General features: G+C 42.6%; 1 protein-coding gene and 1 pseudogene across 1 annotated transcript in view; one reads left to right on the forward strand and one right to left on the reverse strand.

The window, feature by feature from the left end:
• The window catches only part of LOC116885437, a 40,130-nt pseudogene extending 27,560 nt beyond the window's left edge, over positions 1 to 12,570 (forward strand).
• Sh3gl2 (SH3 domain containing GRB2 like 2, endophilin A1) overlaps positions 1 to 17,633 on the reverse strand; it is a 174,548-nt gene that overhangs the window by 133,349 nt on the left and 23,566 nt on the right. The gene's annotated exons all lie outside the window — the stretch shown is intronic.

A 17,633-nucleotide genomic window follows, 5' to 3' on the forward strand; every position in this document is an offset into this window, starting at 1 on the left:
GCCTTTCCTTTCTCTCCTCTACAAAAATTAAAAATACTATCTACACATGTGCGCATGTGCGCATGCGCACACACACACACACACACACACACACACACACACACATACACACACACAAACACAGCTACTTCTTTCTTTAGTTCAGTGCAGAAGGAATTTGACATTTCTCCTGTACAATTTTTGTACAACCAACCAGCTGGAGTTGGATTGAACCTCTCTACCATGCTTTCCTTGAAATGGGACAAAATGCAGTTGTTGGATTTCTGAAAGAAATAGTAGAGTCGAAGGCTCGCTGTGAGTCTCCTCTATCTCCCTTCATCTGTGGGTCTTTCTCTGCTGGTGCTGATGTTGCTACTGTTATGATCAGGGAATTAGACACATGGCCATGGCATGCTAAGCACAGGAGTATACACAACGTAGCTTAGTAGGCATATTTTCTGCAAATGGCAAGGCTATTGTAGGATAGATATAATGATAATGACTACTACTGATGAAGGACCTAAGTTGAAAGACCTGGGGAAGGCAGAAAGCCAGCTTCCAGGCCATGATTCCCAACAATGTTCTCTGGGATCCAGCCATTTAGCCTCGATTTTAATTTTCTTATTTATAGTACTATAATCTTCCAAGACATAAGGAAAATAAAGGATGCAAAATAATTGTTAAGTAACTAGTGAAAAGTTATCTACGTATTTATGTTGCTTTCTGAATTAAATATTAAATTTTCTAGGAAAAAGAAATGTAGAAGTATGTTGGTGGAGATCTCTTTGTTGTGGCAAATGTTTCCTTGGTTTTCCATTTAAATATTAAATTTTTCACAATAAACATGTTTTAATTAGGGAAAAATAAAAAAATGGGGAAAATTGACAAATGAGTCCTACATCTTAAAAACTCTAGACATAAAAACACAGATCAGTTAGATAGTTACCCTTATGATTTTAAGAACTGCTAAAAGCTTTCAGTAAGCACTTTTTGCAAACAGATTTAGGGAAGGCACATAGCCTCATACTGCTGAGGGGGCCTTACCTGGTACATAATCAGCAGTGGCTGGTTTGCTCTACTAACTTGATTCCTGAGCATATAACGCATGGCCCCAAGTGTCCACAGTAACTGCAAAGGGCCAAGGACAGAAAAAGCTAAGAGCAGTGACAGTAGAGCAGCCTTAAGATCTTAAGAGACCTGGGGAGTGGAGGAGTATCCATCCTCCTCGGAAGAAAGGACCACTGACAGAAAAGTCACTGTAGAAATGCCATAATGGCATCTTTTGAGTGTGCATCACTTAAAAGGTCTTGTATTCTTACACATATCTACCTGTGTCATCAGTTATGTCACCACTGTAATAACTGCCTCCTTTAATGGCACAGGCAGGATGAACACAGACCCCGATAGTGGGAGAAAACAGCAGCACAAGAGCCTTCATAGCCCCCTTTGAAGATAGTGAACTCTGAGCCTTGGCTTTTCCATTTGCAAAGCAGTGGCAGTTATAGCAGAAGTAACAGTAAAACACAGCTCACAAGAGTATAACACTGCACCAGAGTGCACATCAAATGTCCACAACACGCTGACACATGAGAGTACCATCCTAGATGCTCGCTAATTTTCCCCAGAGTCCGCCCTACTAAAGAAAATAACTACCCTGTCCCGATTCCAGTGCAGTTGACTCTGACACAGATCTTTACTGGGCCAGCCCCTCCTACTCTCTGAAGCCCAGCCAAGTCAATTTCCTTGACATTAGGGTTCAGTCAAGCTTTCTCATTTCCTCCAATGGAGAGATCTGGCTAGACCTGCCAAATTTAAATTTTTAAGAGAGCAAGAGATTTTATCTCTTTCTCTTTTCAGAAAATATGCATTTTCAGCAACCCCTGTCCCAAGAAATTTTGTCTAGACTTTGAAAACCAAAGTATTGAAGAAACTTCTAATGACCAACACTTCAAAGTATCTAGGGGAAAAAGCCAGGTTAAAGAACTTTACTTCCCAAAAAAAAATCTGTTAAGAAAACATGTCCCCTGAAGTTGAAAAGCTAGATAAATGGCGTTTTGCCCAGAGCCTTCTCAAAAAGAGCCAAATAATTGAGTCTAACCAGCAAATTGGGGAAGGGAGAAAAAAGCATCAAGTAAGTACAAAGCCCTTTAGAAAGAGGCCACACAAGATCCCGGTATTGTTGCCATTCATCTGATTTACCGGGCAGCTTGCCAGATAAGGCATAGGCAATTAAGAGTAACTTAGACTTGGTTGGGAGCTGGGGGAGGGGAATTCCATGTTGCTAAAAAAAAGAGCTCTTCAAAAGGACCCTGTAATTTTTCTGGACACCTTACACTGTACGCATTGTGAAATGACTTTTTCGAAACACAACACACAGACCTAAAGATATTCTGTAGGACAGAGTGTTTAAAATTTGAAGTACCAAGGAGGACTAAACCTTGGTCTTTATTCGACTAGTGAGGATCATTAGAAGCAAGCACAGACAAAATGGGAATGACTGATGCTTCTCTCTGGGGCTCTTGACATTACTAAATATTGGGAACTAGTGGTAGGGAGCAGACTGCTTGCGAGAAAGACAATTGTGTGGTTCCTTGTCCAAAATCCAACCACGGCTGTTCTTTATCTGAACATAATATTTTCTCTTTTGAATTTCCAGCAACTTCAGGTGGATATTTTGAAATAACAAGCAGAGTTCCCAGCAGGAAAGCAAGTAATTCCCTAACCTGGTTTCCTTCCACTAGATTTGTGGGGCAAGTGAATGAAAAGTAAATCATCTAAACTTCATAAAGAATAAAAAATGGAAATCACTATCATTTCATTCCTTCAACTGAATGATCAATGTTGTCCTTGCCACCTCATGCAGTTCTCAGAGCCTGACTGTGCGCTTTGGAGGAGCATTCACATATCTAAACTACTCTTATTAGTATGATAAAAATGACACGGTGGTCTCAGTTTTCTGAAGGCTCAGATCTTTACACAACATAGGTAAAAACACGGGACACGTGAAAAGCTCCCCCACAAAGGACCATGTATTAAAAGAATGCATCCACATACAGACTATCCAGAAGAGGAGCAGGAGAGGTGGCCCAATGTTTCAAAGCACACAGTGTTCTTCCAGGGGGTCTGAGTTCAGTTCTCAAGACCCAAGTAAGACAGCTTACACCAGCCCCCTGGGACTCTAACTCCAGGACATCAGATGACTTTTTCTGGCCTCCACAGGTTCTTGCACTATACCCATACCCATACACAAGTGCACACATACATGTAACTAAAATAAAACATCCAGTAAAGCCAATTCACAAAAAGGCAGTCATTCAATGTCAATTGATGGTCTGGGGCTTCTAGGAATCTAGTGGGTGTTACGAGCAAATGGCATGACTACTAATTGATACATTGTTTCTATTCAAGCAATGGAACTGTTCTGCAGGGGATGGTGGATGGCAATGATGCTTGTGAAAGTCTGTGAATATACTTAACACCCTTAAATTGTTCATTTTAAACCAAGTGTTCTAAGTGGGTAGATTACATTGTACATTAATTGTATCTTAAAACTGAAGTATTTGTAAGTAAAAGGAGAACGTGCTAATATTTAACACACACAAATGAAATGTACTCTCTTCATTACTTTTATACCCAGCCAGCTCTCCTTCCTCTCCCCACATAAATCAGGTGTAAGACTTCTTGCATCTACATTCAGAACTGTATTTTCCCAACTTAACATACATAAGAGAGCCTTTGGAACTTATTAATCATCAAGTAAGACTGCTGACATCTGAAGTGGGATCTGAGAGTGTTCATTTCTATAAGCCCCAGGCACAGCAGGGAAGATTGTCCAGCAGCAAGAGGCTGACTAGTGTCCAAGACTCATAATCTAACCTAGGTGCTGAGCACCGAGCAAAGCTATAACAGCCAAGGCAGCTACAGTCCACATCAGGGGCTCTCCTGGGAGTTTGTCCTTCCTGTTGGCCTGAGGAACAAAAAAGAGACAATGCTTCCACTGGGTATCCAGAGTTTCTACACCGATGGGTCACAGATCCGCCTTCTCTTCCAGCTCTTCTGATGAGGGATATACCACCACACACTCTCACCTTGAGATGGCGTTAACCAAATTACCAAATGGTCATTATTACATACTGACCATTCCATGTGGCTGTTTCCAGTGGAGAAATAACAGTTCATGGGAAGAACTTAAAGAATCACAAATAATTACTAGGAGAAGGGTGAGAGAATCAAGTTGTTGTTGTAATTTCCCAATAGACACAGAGAGAGGAGCAACTAGATAATACTTCTGGAGGCCAAAAAAATCCCTGGTGCCTCCTTGTTGAAGGACCAAGGCCACAACCACCCAGCCTCCTTCCTGATGGTGGTGAGAGAGAACGTGAGGCCAGACCCCTGAAAAATGAAGTCTTCAATGACCAAAGTTACCCAAACTCGTTTTGTGAGGCAGCTTTTTTACTCCATGTTTCAAGGATCCACTAACTTTTGTGACAATGTCACAGTGAGATCATGAGTTTAATAATGAAGCACTCTGCCAACAGCGCTGACTTCCCAAAAGCACCACTTCAACGATACAAGGTGTCTGAGTGTACTGTAGCCAGAAGGAAAAGAAGCCAGTGAAGTACTCAATGGCCTTCCTTTTCCATTAACTTGTAGCGCTCTGAGAATGGGAGCAAACGCAGCTCAATAAAAGATACATTTCAGTTTCTAAGAACAATTTCAACCAAGAGCAAAAATGATAAAAGAATATTCTGATATGCCAGTTTTCTATTGTATATATGTTTATCCATGAAAGGAAGATATTCCTAGAATCATGAATCATTTAAGATATACAGAATTTAGGATATATTTCTCTCTCTTTTTTTAAGTCCAAAGAAGCTAATGATCTACTTAGTATCACTCTTAAAATCAGATATTCTATGGGTCTATTTCCCTATGCCAAAATGATAATTAAATTTTATGAAGCAAAAGATTGATAACAGATATTTTCCATGTATGGTGATAGCTTTATAGGTGAAGTACTTCCTACACAAGCATGAAGACCTGGGTTCAGATTCCCCCATCCATGTAAAAGCTGGATGTTGTGGCATGTGTCTGTAAGACAGCACTGCAGGCACAAGTGAATCTCAGGAACCTGCTGGCTTGCCAGTCTAGCCAATACAGAAAGTTCCAGGCTCCATGAGAAATCCTGGCTCCAAACCTAAGGTGAAGAGCAATAGAGAACCTCTGACTTCTACTTCTAGCCCAAATACACACATCCCACACATGCACACATATACTATGTATATATACACACATATACAGAAAGAGAGAGAGAGTTTTATGATTTGCAAAATTATTATGATTATTATGCGATATCTACTTTAAAACATTAAAAATTTAATGTAATAATGAAGGAAGGAAACTATCATTTGCTATCTGGCAGACCTTCATGTACATTTTGATATTTGTGATGATGGACTGGGGAAGGATGGTACTCGCCCACAGTTGCATATCCCACACAGATACACATGCTAATGTGACACACGGGTTGATCTAGGACAGTGACTTAGTGGAACCAAGCACTCCACTTCACTTAGCAGTTCAGCAACACGCCTACTGTCAGCAGTGCCTGCTTCTTCAGAGGCCAATTGTGCTGGACAGCTTTGTGTCAGCTTGATACAAGCAAAGGTCATTTGAGAGAAGAGAACCTCAATTAAGAAAATATCATAAGATAAAGCTTATAGGGCATATTCTTAATTAATGACTGATGGGGGAGGGCCGGCCAATTATGGGTGGTGCCATTGTTGGGCTGATGGCCCTGGATTCTGTAAGAAAGCAGGCTGGGCAAACCATAGGAAGCAAGTCATTAAGTAGCACCTCCAGTGGCCTACCCATCCTCCTGGCTCCAGGGTCTGGCCATGTTTGAGATCCTGTTCTGACTTGGTTGGATCAGGAACAGTGACATACAAGTGTAATCCAAATAAATCCCCCCCCCCCGAGATTCTTCTTCTAGTTGTTTTGGTTGTGATGTTTTATCACAGCAATAATAACCCTGTCTAAGATATGTATCTGGGGATTTCAGGGCTAAAAAGTGATTCTTTGAGGACACAACGGTGATAAATCATGTTGAGGCCTCCAAGAGGATCCAAGTATCTCCCTTATAACTCCCTAGGGTGATAAGGTATCTAGCCAGATTACGATATAGCTTACATATAAATGATCATCATGAAAGCCATGCTGCCATCCTCGTGGAGTTTTATGTGCACACTAGGTTTTTTTTGTTTTTTGGGGTTTTTTTTGTTTTTTGTTTTTTGGTTTTTTTTTTTAGATACAATTGATAAGATATAATTGCCCACTTAAACATACAAAGCCCGGTACCATCCATCCCTTAAGAACATTGATAACAACCTGTAAATACACAGAACAGAATCTTAACATCACCTGCCATGACTTCTCCCCTCTCTCTCATGTCTCTTCCTTTCTCTTCTAGTCTCCTCCTCCTCCTTCAAACTTCTCTCCTACCCATCCTTCCTTCTCCTCCAATGACAGGCCTCCTTCTATCCTGTACCTGCCCCTCACCTGTACTTTACAAATTCAATGGGGAGAAGGTTCTGGTGAAGTCACTGAGTTCTGAGTACTGACTAGGCAGCTGTCCTTGGGGCAGTGGAATTAGCATCAAAATAATGATAACTTCAGGACAAACCACAACATTTCCCCCTTTTTGTCCAGTTAAAAAGCCTTTTCACTTATATATAAATTGAGTACAATTATTACCATTCTACAATTTATAAAGCATATGATATACTCAACACCCAGTCCATCACTATATCAATTAAACAGAACATTTAGTTATCCATTCCAACTTAAGAAAGGCTTAAAATCTGTATTACATCAGGCTGTTTAACTCTAAATATACATATTTTATTGGATAGTTATGTGCACACTTGTTAAGACTACGGAACACTTAGGGCCAAAGATGGCCCTGTAAGTAAACGTATTTGCTACACAAACATGGTAACCTAAATCTTTACCCCTAGCCCACAATAAAGATAGAAGAAACAGTTGCTACTGCATCCCTGCCTGGAACCATGGTGGCCTGCAGGCTGGTGCTGATCTCACATGGCTAGAGGGTCTGGAAGCTGGAGAACAGCTGATACATCATCTACCTGAGCCAGGCAGGCCAGGAGGAGGTGAAGTGCAGCACAAGCCACAAGCAGGTGGGTGTTGTGAGATGCTAGCTATGAACTTGCTATCTGTGAATTTTACCTCCATGCAGAAGAGAGCAATCCAGACCCTCTGGACTGTCCTCATTACCACTGACCAGATGTAGCTGCCAATGAGCAACACCATACGGTCTGATTGGTCTCAGTGAAGCAAAAACTGCTGCCATGTACTGTGAGACACAGGTTAAGATCTGGAAGTGATCAATGGATGTCCCACCACCTTCGATGGAGGCTGATCATCCCTTCTACAGCAACATCAGGAAGAATTGCAGTATGCAGACCTTACTATGAGCAGCTGCTCTCCTGTGAGAGCCTGGGGGATACGATAGCAAAGCACTGCCCTTCCAGAATGAAGAAAATGTTTCCCAGATAAAGGAGGGGAAAGGGTTTATTACATGGCAGCAGCCTTTGGGGATGGTCAAGCATCTGGAGGGTCTCTCAGAAGAGGATGTCATGGAGCTGAGCCTGCCAAAGGGCATTCCCATCATCTACGAACTGGACAAGAACTTGAATCCCATCAAGCCCATGGAGTGCCCGGGCGATGAAGAAACTGCAGAAAACCGTGGAAGCCGTGGCTGCTCAGGAAAAGGTGAGAAAGGGAAGGTAGGCAGCAACGCCTACTCCAGGAGCACCTCCCTGCCTGCTCATGCCGCTAGCACCCTGCCCAGCACCCATCACTGACTACATCTATAGAATCTTAAGTTGAAGTTGGAGTTGGAGATGAGGGCCTGTGGCTCCTATTTCTATTCCCCTCATAGAATCCAGTCAGGATAACACCGTGGCAGTGTAGGTTCCTGGGCCACTTCCGGGAACGGCTGCTTTTACCAAGAGAGTTGAGTGGTAGTACTTATAGTTTTTCTTGGTTCTTCCTTCATAAAGAAAGGTCTGCTTAGCAAGAGGTCAAGAAGGACCCTGTTGTGATACGTCCAATGAAGAGCACTTGCAGCCCAATTTCGTCCCTGGAACCTGTCCAGCACTCTTCTGCACTTAGGTAACTGGGGGCTGTAGTCATTCCAAAAAGCAAGTTGCACGGTGATTTTAAAGATACTTCCTCTCAGACCCTAAGGTACCTAGGCCCTCAGAAGGTTGGGTTTGATCATGCCAAGTCTACATGTTACACTTACTTTTACCAAAAAAAAAAAAAAAAAAATGTGTGTGTCTGTGTGTGTGTGTTGTGTGAGTGTAATATGTACACACATACACACACATAAACACATACTCTCACACACTCAGAGGAGAAAAATACTCTTCAATTTAAACATTAAAACTGCTGATTAAATTATGCTTCCTGTTGTTACTGAAATAATCCTCCTCTTCCTACCTACATTTAACTTCAGCCCCAGCTGACAGCTCCTCTGCTCTGTACTTTGTGAAATAATTTTATTTGCTTTTGAGTCATCTATGCAAGGGATAATGAAGGCTCGCAAGAGCTTCAGCAACACTCCCTGCAGGTCTCTGTTTCTCACAATCCTCTGCCTCGAGAATGTCACAGCAGCTTAAAATAACGCAGCTCATCCCTCCCAAGTTCTCACTTCACGTGAGAAGAGTGAGTCAAAGTCAAAACGCTTGTTGCTTCCAGACTAGGTGAGGAAGAGCCCGATCTGTTAACTGTTCATTAAAGTTTCCGTTGATAGATTTCTGCAAGAAGATATGAATGTAAAGATCCTTTAAAAATTCCAATTTGAAAAAACCAAACATTCATTTCTAAACATCTTTCTCATTGTTTATATACTAGTAATCTCTCAAACTCATCTCCATTGCGATTTCAGCAGAAGAGCTAAAGAGAAAGAAACATCCTAATGTTCTTCAAGATAATGAGCACTGTCTTTCATTATATACACAAGTATCTGGGAAAGAAAAGATTTGATAAACCATGACATGAATCCATGAATTTGAGTCAGCCATTTGTGACAGCGTCACCAAGTTATTTTCCTTTAATTTCAAAAGAGGCAGCTGTGTGTGGATGAAACAAACATACACCAAAAGACAAGCTAGGGGAGCCTTGTCAAAGTCCCAGTCATTCAAAATTTCAACAAGTAAAAAAAAAAAAAGTAAAACTCAACAGTAGCTGACAAGCGCATGCATGTGCAATGTGAACAGGAGCCTGTTTAAAAAAGTAAAGTTCAGGTTCAGCTCAGGGGCCTCTGGAATCAGTGCCTGAAGTGCTTGGAGTCTTCAGCAATAGAAATTCACTCTCTACCTCTTGAGGGCAATCAAGGCAATAACAAAAGGCTATATGTTTAGTCCTCTCTTGGACAACCCTGATCAATAACTCAAAGGCAGGCTTCTCAAAGCTGGTGTTGGGGGCTTTAGTAGATAGTCTTTGGCTCTTAAAGGGAATACTGTCAGCTAAGACAGGCTAAGTTCATTTAAACGACATATGTATACTTAGACACAGACTTAGGTATCATAGGGGATTTTTAGGCAGATGGTTAATAGTTTGTTGCCTTACAACATTTTTACACAACCTTAGTGTTAAAGTCTCTTCCCTGAGAACTAGCTTTCATGGTACGAGAAGGCACCATGTATGCTTCCAAGGGAGGGAAGCAAACAAAAGTCTTGCCCAACTATAAACCACAACAATGACCATAAACCAAGGATGAGTCATGGCTTACATACCTTGGCAGTGACCATCACTCGCTAACTGAACTTAAGTATAGAATTTTACAGATAAGAATGTAATGTTCCTTTGGAACTAAGTCCAGTTCTCACATACGCCTGATAGGGAAAGGCACTGGTGCCCAGACAGAAAGACATGTGCTCCACCTATTCCGGCACTAGAGTTTTGAACCTTCTCTGGATACATCTGTTTTGGTAAATGTTATACTTGCCCATCATCATGGCTGGACTGGGATACCTGATGCTGGGTAGCATAAAGAAAAGGGGTTTAACACACCATTTCTGAGGCTAAAAATTAGAATAGCATGTATTGTACTTGTGAGGTTCCCCATCCTGTGTCTTACTGTTGCTGTCCTATAAGGAAAGACCCAGTGATCTGTAAACATCAACCCAGAGTATGTTCAAGAGGGACCGCATGCCTAAACGTGAAGCCAGATAAATGGGATCTTCTACCAACTCTCTGAGGAAAGCCAGCCAGGACCTCAGGATAACCTGATCAGTCCCCTCCCATCTCCTGTAGCCTTCTACTGGGCTCTACCTCTTAAGGACCTCGCTTTCTGACTCTTAATGTCTACACCCCTGCTGATCAAGCTTCCAGTCCACAAACCCTCAGAGAGCACACTCGCTCCATAACCAAACCACAGCAGGGGTCCACAGCACTGAATACTTCCTTAACTAGAAATGGCATGGATGATGTCAAATGTCAGATGAGTCTCATGATGTGTCATCGATATCATCCCATTATATAAGAACATTTACATGAACATGAACACACGTGCATTTAAGTAATAGGTAGTAATGAATACAATACTTGTACCAGTTCTCCCCATGGAGGAGCTGTAGAGAAAACACCATTTCTTGTTTTTTTTTTCCAGTTCCCCAATATAGGCATACCATACAGTGCTCAGGCTCCACGGGCACAACCATTGCCCCCTTACATGATCCCTTCAACCCTCTTTGTATCACAACCATGCTGGAGCACACTTTGTTTGATACATGCTCCTTAGATGAACTCAGATGACCTCTCCGATGATATCACTGTTGGACAGAGATTCTTCCAGAAGCCGATGAGGTTCAGCAAGTGTTAGAGAGGCAGCAAGACTGTGAGTCAGAGGAGAGGCGGTGTTCATCAGCTGGAGGCAGAAGCAGATGGCCTTGGGAAATACCACTGATGCCCCTGTCCCTGACTCAAACCAGTCTCTATCCACACTAGTTCTTTAACTGAGTGTAATCCCCCTGTAGTTCATCTGCACTGTAGCATGTAACAAGGTCCCAACACTTTGCTGTGTACTGCCAGACTTTTTAACCAACTCACCTGGTGACACACCTGAGTTGCTTCACGTTTTAACTACAGCATCTCATGGCAAATTTCTCTGGCAAAGATGCAGCAGAATCAATTCCACTCACTTTTTTTAAAAAATGATTGTTATAAACTATGGGTCTGCTCATAAACAAATTATAATTCATTATCCTTCCTGAAAGAAGCAGAGCTGATAGCCCAGGCCTGGCTACTGCAGCATGTCCTTGGAATGAGTCACACAGAGCGGGGACACTCCATGCACTCTGCTGAAAGGCCCTGGCTCCTAGCACAAGAGTTTCTTTCTGCCTGTGGCTAAAGAATCAAATACTATACTACCTAATGGAAATAGTCTCTTGGAAAAGATCCATACAGGAAAATACAGATATAGTTTGTAGGGAACTAAAGATGGATCTTTCTTGACAGCACATCAGTTTCTACAGTAATTATAGGGTGTCTTTTACTCACCCGGAAGTTAGTACGAGCTTTAAAAGTTCTTTGATAATGGAAGTCCACTGTTACTTCATGAACACTACACACCTCCTGTCCCACCTCCCGAATGGAAAAAATTTTAAAGTCAACTATCTCAATAACATATGCTTCAAATCCTTTCTTTTTTTTTTTTTTTTTTCTTTTTTTCTTTTTTTCGGAGCTGGGGACCGAACCCAGGGCCTTGTGCTTGCTAGGCAAGCTCTCTACCACTGAGCTAAATCCCCAACCCCTTCAAATCCTTTCTTAAATCAAAAATATTGAAACTATTTGTGTGTTGGGACTCTGCTGTTCGTCCCCATGGAGGTCAAATCTGACCTGGGAGGTATGAATCTTCCAGAGATGAGTGCAAAAAGTAAGGTTGTTGGCATGGTACTAAAGCCTTAGAAAGACAGATAAACCAGGCTTATAAACACGTTCTGGCCAAAATGTATCAGATAAGAAATTGTTCTGAAAGCTTCATGATAACAAAAAGTATAAGATACCAATTTCAGTCATGATCTGACAGTGACATCGCAGGGAAATTCAGAGTTAGGGAACAGCAGTTAAACTGACTCTCAATTTATTTTTTGAAGTAATGTACAAAAAAAAAACATGCATGTGATACACAATCCTTAGAAGACAAAGGAAAAGCCACTACTGTCTCTGCAGTGGGCCAAAGCAACCTGTCAAAAAACACAGATTGGCAGAGCAGGCAGAGCCTGGCGGGTCCTGATGAGACCCTGCACTGAGTCTAAAGCAAAGCTCACTGCAAGACCTAGAGAAGGCAGAGAAGTACCCCTGCAAGCCATGGCTCTATGCTTCTCTTCTTCTGTCAGGTACCAGGACACTAGGACACCCTGCCTGCAGTCCAAGGAGACCAACAGGGATGAGTATGAGTCTCCTGTTATACCACACCGTCCAATACAGATGGCTGCCCATGAGGTGTTCAAGATGTGGGAGACACAGTCAAGAAAGGAAAAGCTATCTGATGCTAAACAGTAAGGCTTTGGGTTAGCAATTGGAATGGTCCATGATCCATTGATTTCAGCCTTAAGAGGGGAGATTCCTCACTCTCAAGTGTTACTGATTCTCTCATAACGAGTAGGACAGTGATGCATTTTACTGATTCCACACCGGATCAAGTCAAGTGAAGAGGTCTGCCACTCAGATTTTCTTAAGGACCACCTAGGCTAGAGGAAGACAGATTCAACAAGTCCTCTAATCAACTTCATTGACTCAAAATGACTAAAAGAATCACTTCTGACTCCACGTAAGCTCTTCACGGGACTTGAAATTTTACTACACCATTTATCAGTGGCTTCACCCTCTATTTCTCAAAAATAGAAAAATTAAATTACTGCCATGCTTTGAGTCAACACCTTCACCATGTTTTGAAGTTTGCCGGGGGAAAGATTATTTGATTTCGATAATGACTAAAGAAGACACTTCACATAGGATGAACTTGGAAACACTATCAAGGTAATCACTTAAATGAACACACAGTCATTAACCTTGACAGATTCGATGGCACACCCACACACACACACACACACACACACACACACACACACACACACTCATGTACACATTTGCACACATCATATAGAGAGAGAAAGAGGAGAAAGAAAGATGAGTGAAGTAAGGGAAGAGGATTGAACCCAGTAGTTTACCCTTAAAATAAAAACCACCATAAAGAGAACCGAGAGTGATTAATTACTGGGCGATTTCATGGAAAGCAGCAGGCTGCTTCTGAATCTAAAAATAGACCCTGAATCACCAAGCCCTGTTCTTGCTTCTCTACAGTCCCCCATCTTGTTGCACTTCCATTTCCAACTGAATAAAACCAATTAATGAATAAGATCTTTGAAGATAATGTGAGCTTCAGCAAGGAGAGGGAAATGAGCTCGTGCAAGGCAGGCTCTCCCGCCCACCAACAGACCAGAGCTTCTGTTGAAGACGCTGTGCAGCTCCGTGAGAAAGAACTCAGCTCGTCACAGACCCAGAAGGGATAAAAATCTCAGACCTTCTACCCCTCCAGGTTTATTGGTTTTACAATGACCACATCCTAAACCTTAGTTCTAAATTCACAACAATACTTCTCTCTATATAAACAATATGTCCCTCTGCCTTCTGCTCTGTTTTTCTCAACTCTGTTTAATGCAGTAGCAGCCATGCACTGAACCACAGAGGCTGCTGCATATCAAATAGCCTCGGCAGTTCCGAAATCTGCATACTCCCAACCATGAGAAGCAAACAGATACCTTTTATCAGATCCAAAATAGCATTCCACAGACATATCATTAACAAAATTATGCACCTAGATCATCCCTCTATGCAGGGAGGGGGGCGAGATCACTCATCTCCAGGGGAGGAGGGTGCACCATGATTAATGCTTTATTAAGCTGTTCTCTGAAAACCTGTCTGAGGAAAGTCCAAATGTGAAGGATCTGTGCGCCTTAATACTCTTCCCCAGGGAGGAGCATGTGGAGGTGGGTTGTCTGAATGTCCTCAGCACCACGCTAACACTGATGCCTTCAGGGTCGCTGCTGTCTTCTATCCCTGTCTTGTTCTTTCCTCTTTTAGGCTGAGTAACATAGGGTGTTTAATAAAAACAGAAGATTTTAAAAACAGTGACACTGAAAAGGGTGTTTCTATTAAACATTGACCCACTTCACTGAGGAAGACTTTATGCTGTAAAACAAATCCCAGCATTTGTGCAATCCCAGCATGTCCCACCATTGCATTTCCTTGTTTTAAACTAATGCCAGCTTCCCAAACATTTCGAATAACCCAAAGACACTGGCACAAAAGCCAAGATGAGGACAGTATTCACAGGAATAAAAATGAATGCTCTGAGTGTAAACACTGAGGCTGGGGACACAGCTCTGTGGCCATGGGCTTGCCTAGCACATTACTTGATTCCCCACACCAGAAAATAAAAGGTGGTGGTATGAAGGAGAAAGAGGAGGAGCATGAGGAGGAGAGGGAGGAGGGACAGGAGGAGGAGAAGAGGGAGGAGGAGGAGAAGTGGGAGGAGGAGGAAGAAGAAGAGGAAGGAAAGTCGTGTGTGTGTGTGTGTGTGTGTGTGTGTGTGTGTGTGTGTGTGTATGTGTGTGTGTCCCCACCCACACCCCGCACCCCGGTCCCCGGAGCTGAGGACCTAACCCAGAGCCTTGTGCTTGCTAGGCAAGCGCTCTACCACTGAGCTAAATCCCCAACCCCGGAAAGTCTTTTTTTTTAAATTAAATCCTAGCATAGCAATATACACCTGTAAGCCCAACACTTCAGAGGCAGAGACAGGAGGATGACTGTAAGCTCAAGGCCAGCCTGGTTAACATGTTAGTTCCAGACCAGCCACAGATACACCCTGAGATCTTGTCTCACAGTGCAACAAAAGCTAAGGAAAAGAAAGCTTTCAAAAACCGAAGATACTCATTACTATATTAAACATTATTTCTAACTGCTATCCATCCACCCTTGTGGATAGACAAGGCAATGCCTACATAGTACATCTTTATTTATGATATCTGTCTTCCACCATTCGTATATATATATCCAGGAACAGTTTCCTGGTGAGCACGGATTACTTCACTTCAATAGTCTCAGAAATAGTCCCATTATGTGTATGAACCAGGATTTACACATACACAAAAGGCACACTACAGTAGACTCTGTAGATCTTCAGTTATTCCTCCAAACCCAAAATGTATCTTCATCAAAGGACCCACTGCACCCAGTGCCTGACTGGCCCCAGGAAGAACGGCCCCTACAATCACGGCACCCCGTCACCTCAAATTCTCTTTTTAATTGTGTGTGTCCAATCTTCAATCCCCTTATTTATTTTAATTTTCCAGGTAACAGTTCTTAATTTCTACACAGAAAGAAAAGTCCCTACCTTATTCTACGACATCTGTACCTTAACTCATGTCCAGAAAGCATCTCTCCAGCCCAGCTCAAAAGGACCCACATTTGCCTTTTTGCTATGTTATAATCTTTTGCTATCATGTTTGCAGCCAGCAACTTAAAACACTATAATTCGCTTGCTTTACTGTAAGGGAATGATAGACGGACCCAGTTTTTTATACACGGATGGAGAACTAACTGCCCACACATCATTTTCTAAGCGATCCACCCCTCTGGGTGGTGCCTTCAAGTGTTGCTTTGCAGTTTATGGACACACAAGTGTGTTTAGACTACTTACTGCTACATTTGCAGTTTTGTTCCATTGACTGGGAGGTGATTTATAAAATGATTCCTCTAAAGCATTCTCTGCCAGTGTCACATTCTGTCTCCGCTGTCAATAGATGACAATGCTGCATGAGATGAACCCTTAACTTCTCTGTGCCTTTCTTTCCTTATCAGTACAATGGGTACGGTGGTGCCTCCTCCATGGATTATGGTGAGGGTTGATTTACATGGCCACCGTCAGATGGTGTTGCTTATGCTTATCAGCATCACCACAGTCAAATGAAGGCATGGGCTTGACCTCCTGCCATCTGGACTTAGGAAAGGAAAGGGAAGAGGCAATCATTCAATGGCTAAATATTTCAAATTTGTGCACAGCCATGAAGTGTGTCACAGGAACTAAAGGAATCCTGCAGGATAAAGAAGATGTCTCTAAGAATTAACATCTGGACCCACCCAAAGGAGGAGCAGGCCTGAACTAGTCCCCAACCTGACAGGAGATGGGCAGGCAGCAGGCTAGGCTCAGCCCCACTGCATAGGTCTGACAACTCCAGGTCACCTGCTCTGTGGAGGCTTGTCGTATGTCTCCTTGGCCATAATTCACTAAGGGCTGGTTTCTGCAAACTCTGGCCTTCTCAGTTTGAAGTCACATCTTCAGGGAGAAAAATGCTCCATGACCACCTACTACTTAGGACCTTTGGTAAAAAAAAAAAAAAAAAATCACATTAAATTCTACTCATTCAACAGAAGCTCTCAAAGCTGGAGATGCTCTAGGACCCTGGCATTGTAAGGCACAACGGTAATTTTTACCCACAAGATCACCCTCTCCAATCAACTGCCTGCCTTCTGTTCTTAGTTGAACGTGAGCAGAAGTATCATGGCAATATCCGTGACAATTTTAGCTAGTAAGAATTCCCCAGGTATGCATAAATCCCCTTTAATCTTTAGCTTTCCTACATTTTAAGAATTTCTCCACAGCAGTGTTGGGGATGGCCTCCAGGGAGTCCTTGGCAAATCTCTTTGTTGTTCTTGTGACCAAATTCCTTCCATATTTGCATGGTGCTGGGCTTTGTCAATCATTGCTTCGCCAGCTCCACCATGGCAGGGGATGGAGATTGTATTCACATCTCCACACACAGAACATAGCGTACAGCCTGGCAAGTAAGAATTTCCGGCCAACTACTTGCAAGATGAGATGTCTGGAGCACAGACATGGAGAAACTTGCCCTTGGTTGGGGGATGGTAACAGGAAGATAGGGGACATGTCAAGTAAAGAAAGCCACAGGAGCCCCCGTTTAGGATTTTTAGGTCTTGAAGTCAGAATGTGTTCAAAGACTTCAAGCACAGAAGTGGCAAAGGCAGTTTAGGTGCGGTCACGGGTGAGCCATGCAGGACAGGAAATTCTGAAGTTGTTCACCTGAGAGATGCCCACAGGATGCACAGGGCAGGGCTGGTGTGGGTGGTAAGGAGTGAACTCTGCAGAGGCACTGACTGGTTCAGAAACCGACTTTGTGGCAAGTGTGGGAATTTTACAGGTATGGATTTGGCGTCAGAAAAGGAAATTCTACCAGACTGGTAGCCCAGCATAAATGCTAAGGGAGATGAGCCATTAAGACTAAGGCTTAGACCCTCAGTCAACAAGGAAGCTTGAGCCCACACCCCAGAAGAGGATTCTGGGTCTCAAGTACTGTTCACCAACCCTGCTTTCAAAGGCAGTTCCTGAATGGGCCAAGTACACTGAATATACAACACTATTCTACCAAAACCACAAGCATTGACACTAAAGACCTTTGCACCGCCATATTGGCAAACCAATTTCCCCTCACTTTAGTGCTCCCAAGAAATTATCAAGTAAAGAAACATTGTAAAGCTTCCCTTCC

The sequence above is a fragment of the Rattus rattus genome, chromosome 1, assembly GCF_011064425.1.
Source record: "Rattus rattus isolate New Zealand chromosome 1, Rrattus_CSIRO_v1, whole genome shotgun sequence".
Lineage (NCBI taxonomy): Eukaryota > Metazoa > Chordata > Mammalia > Rodentia > Muridae > Rattus > Rattus rattus.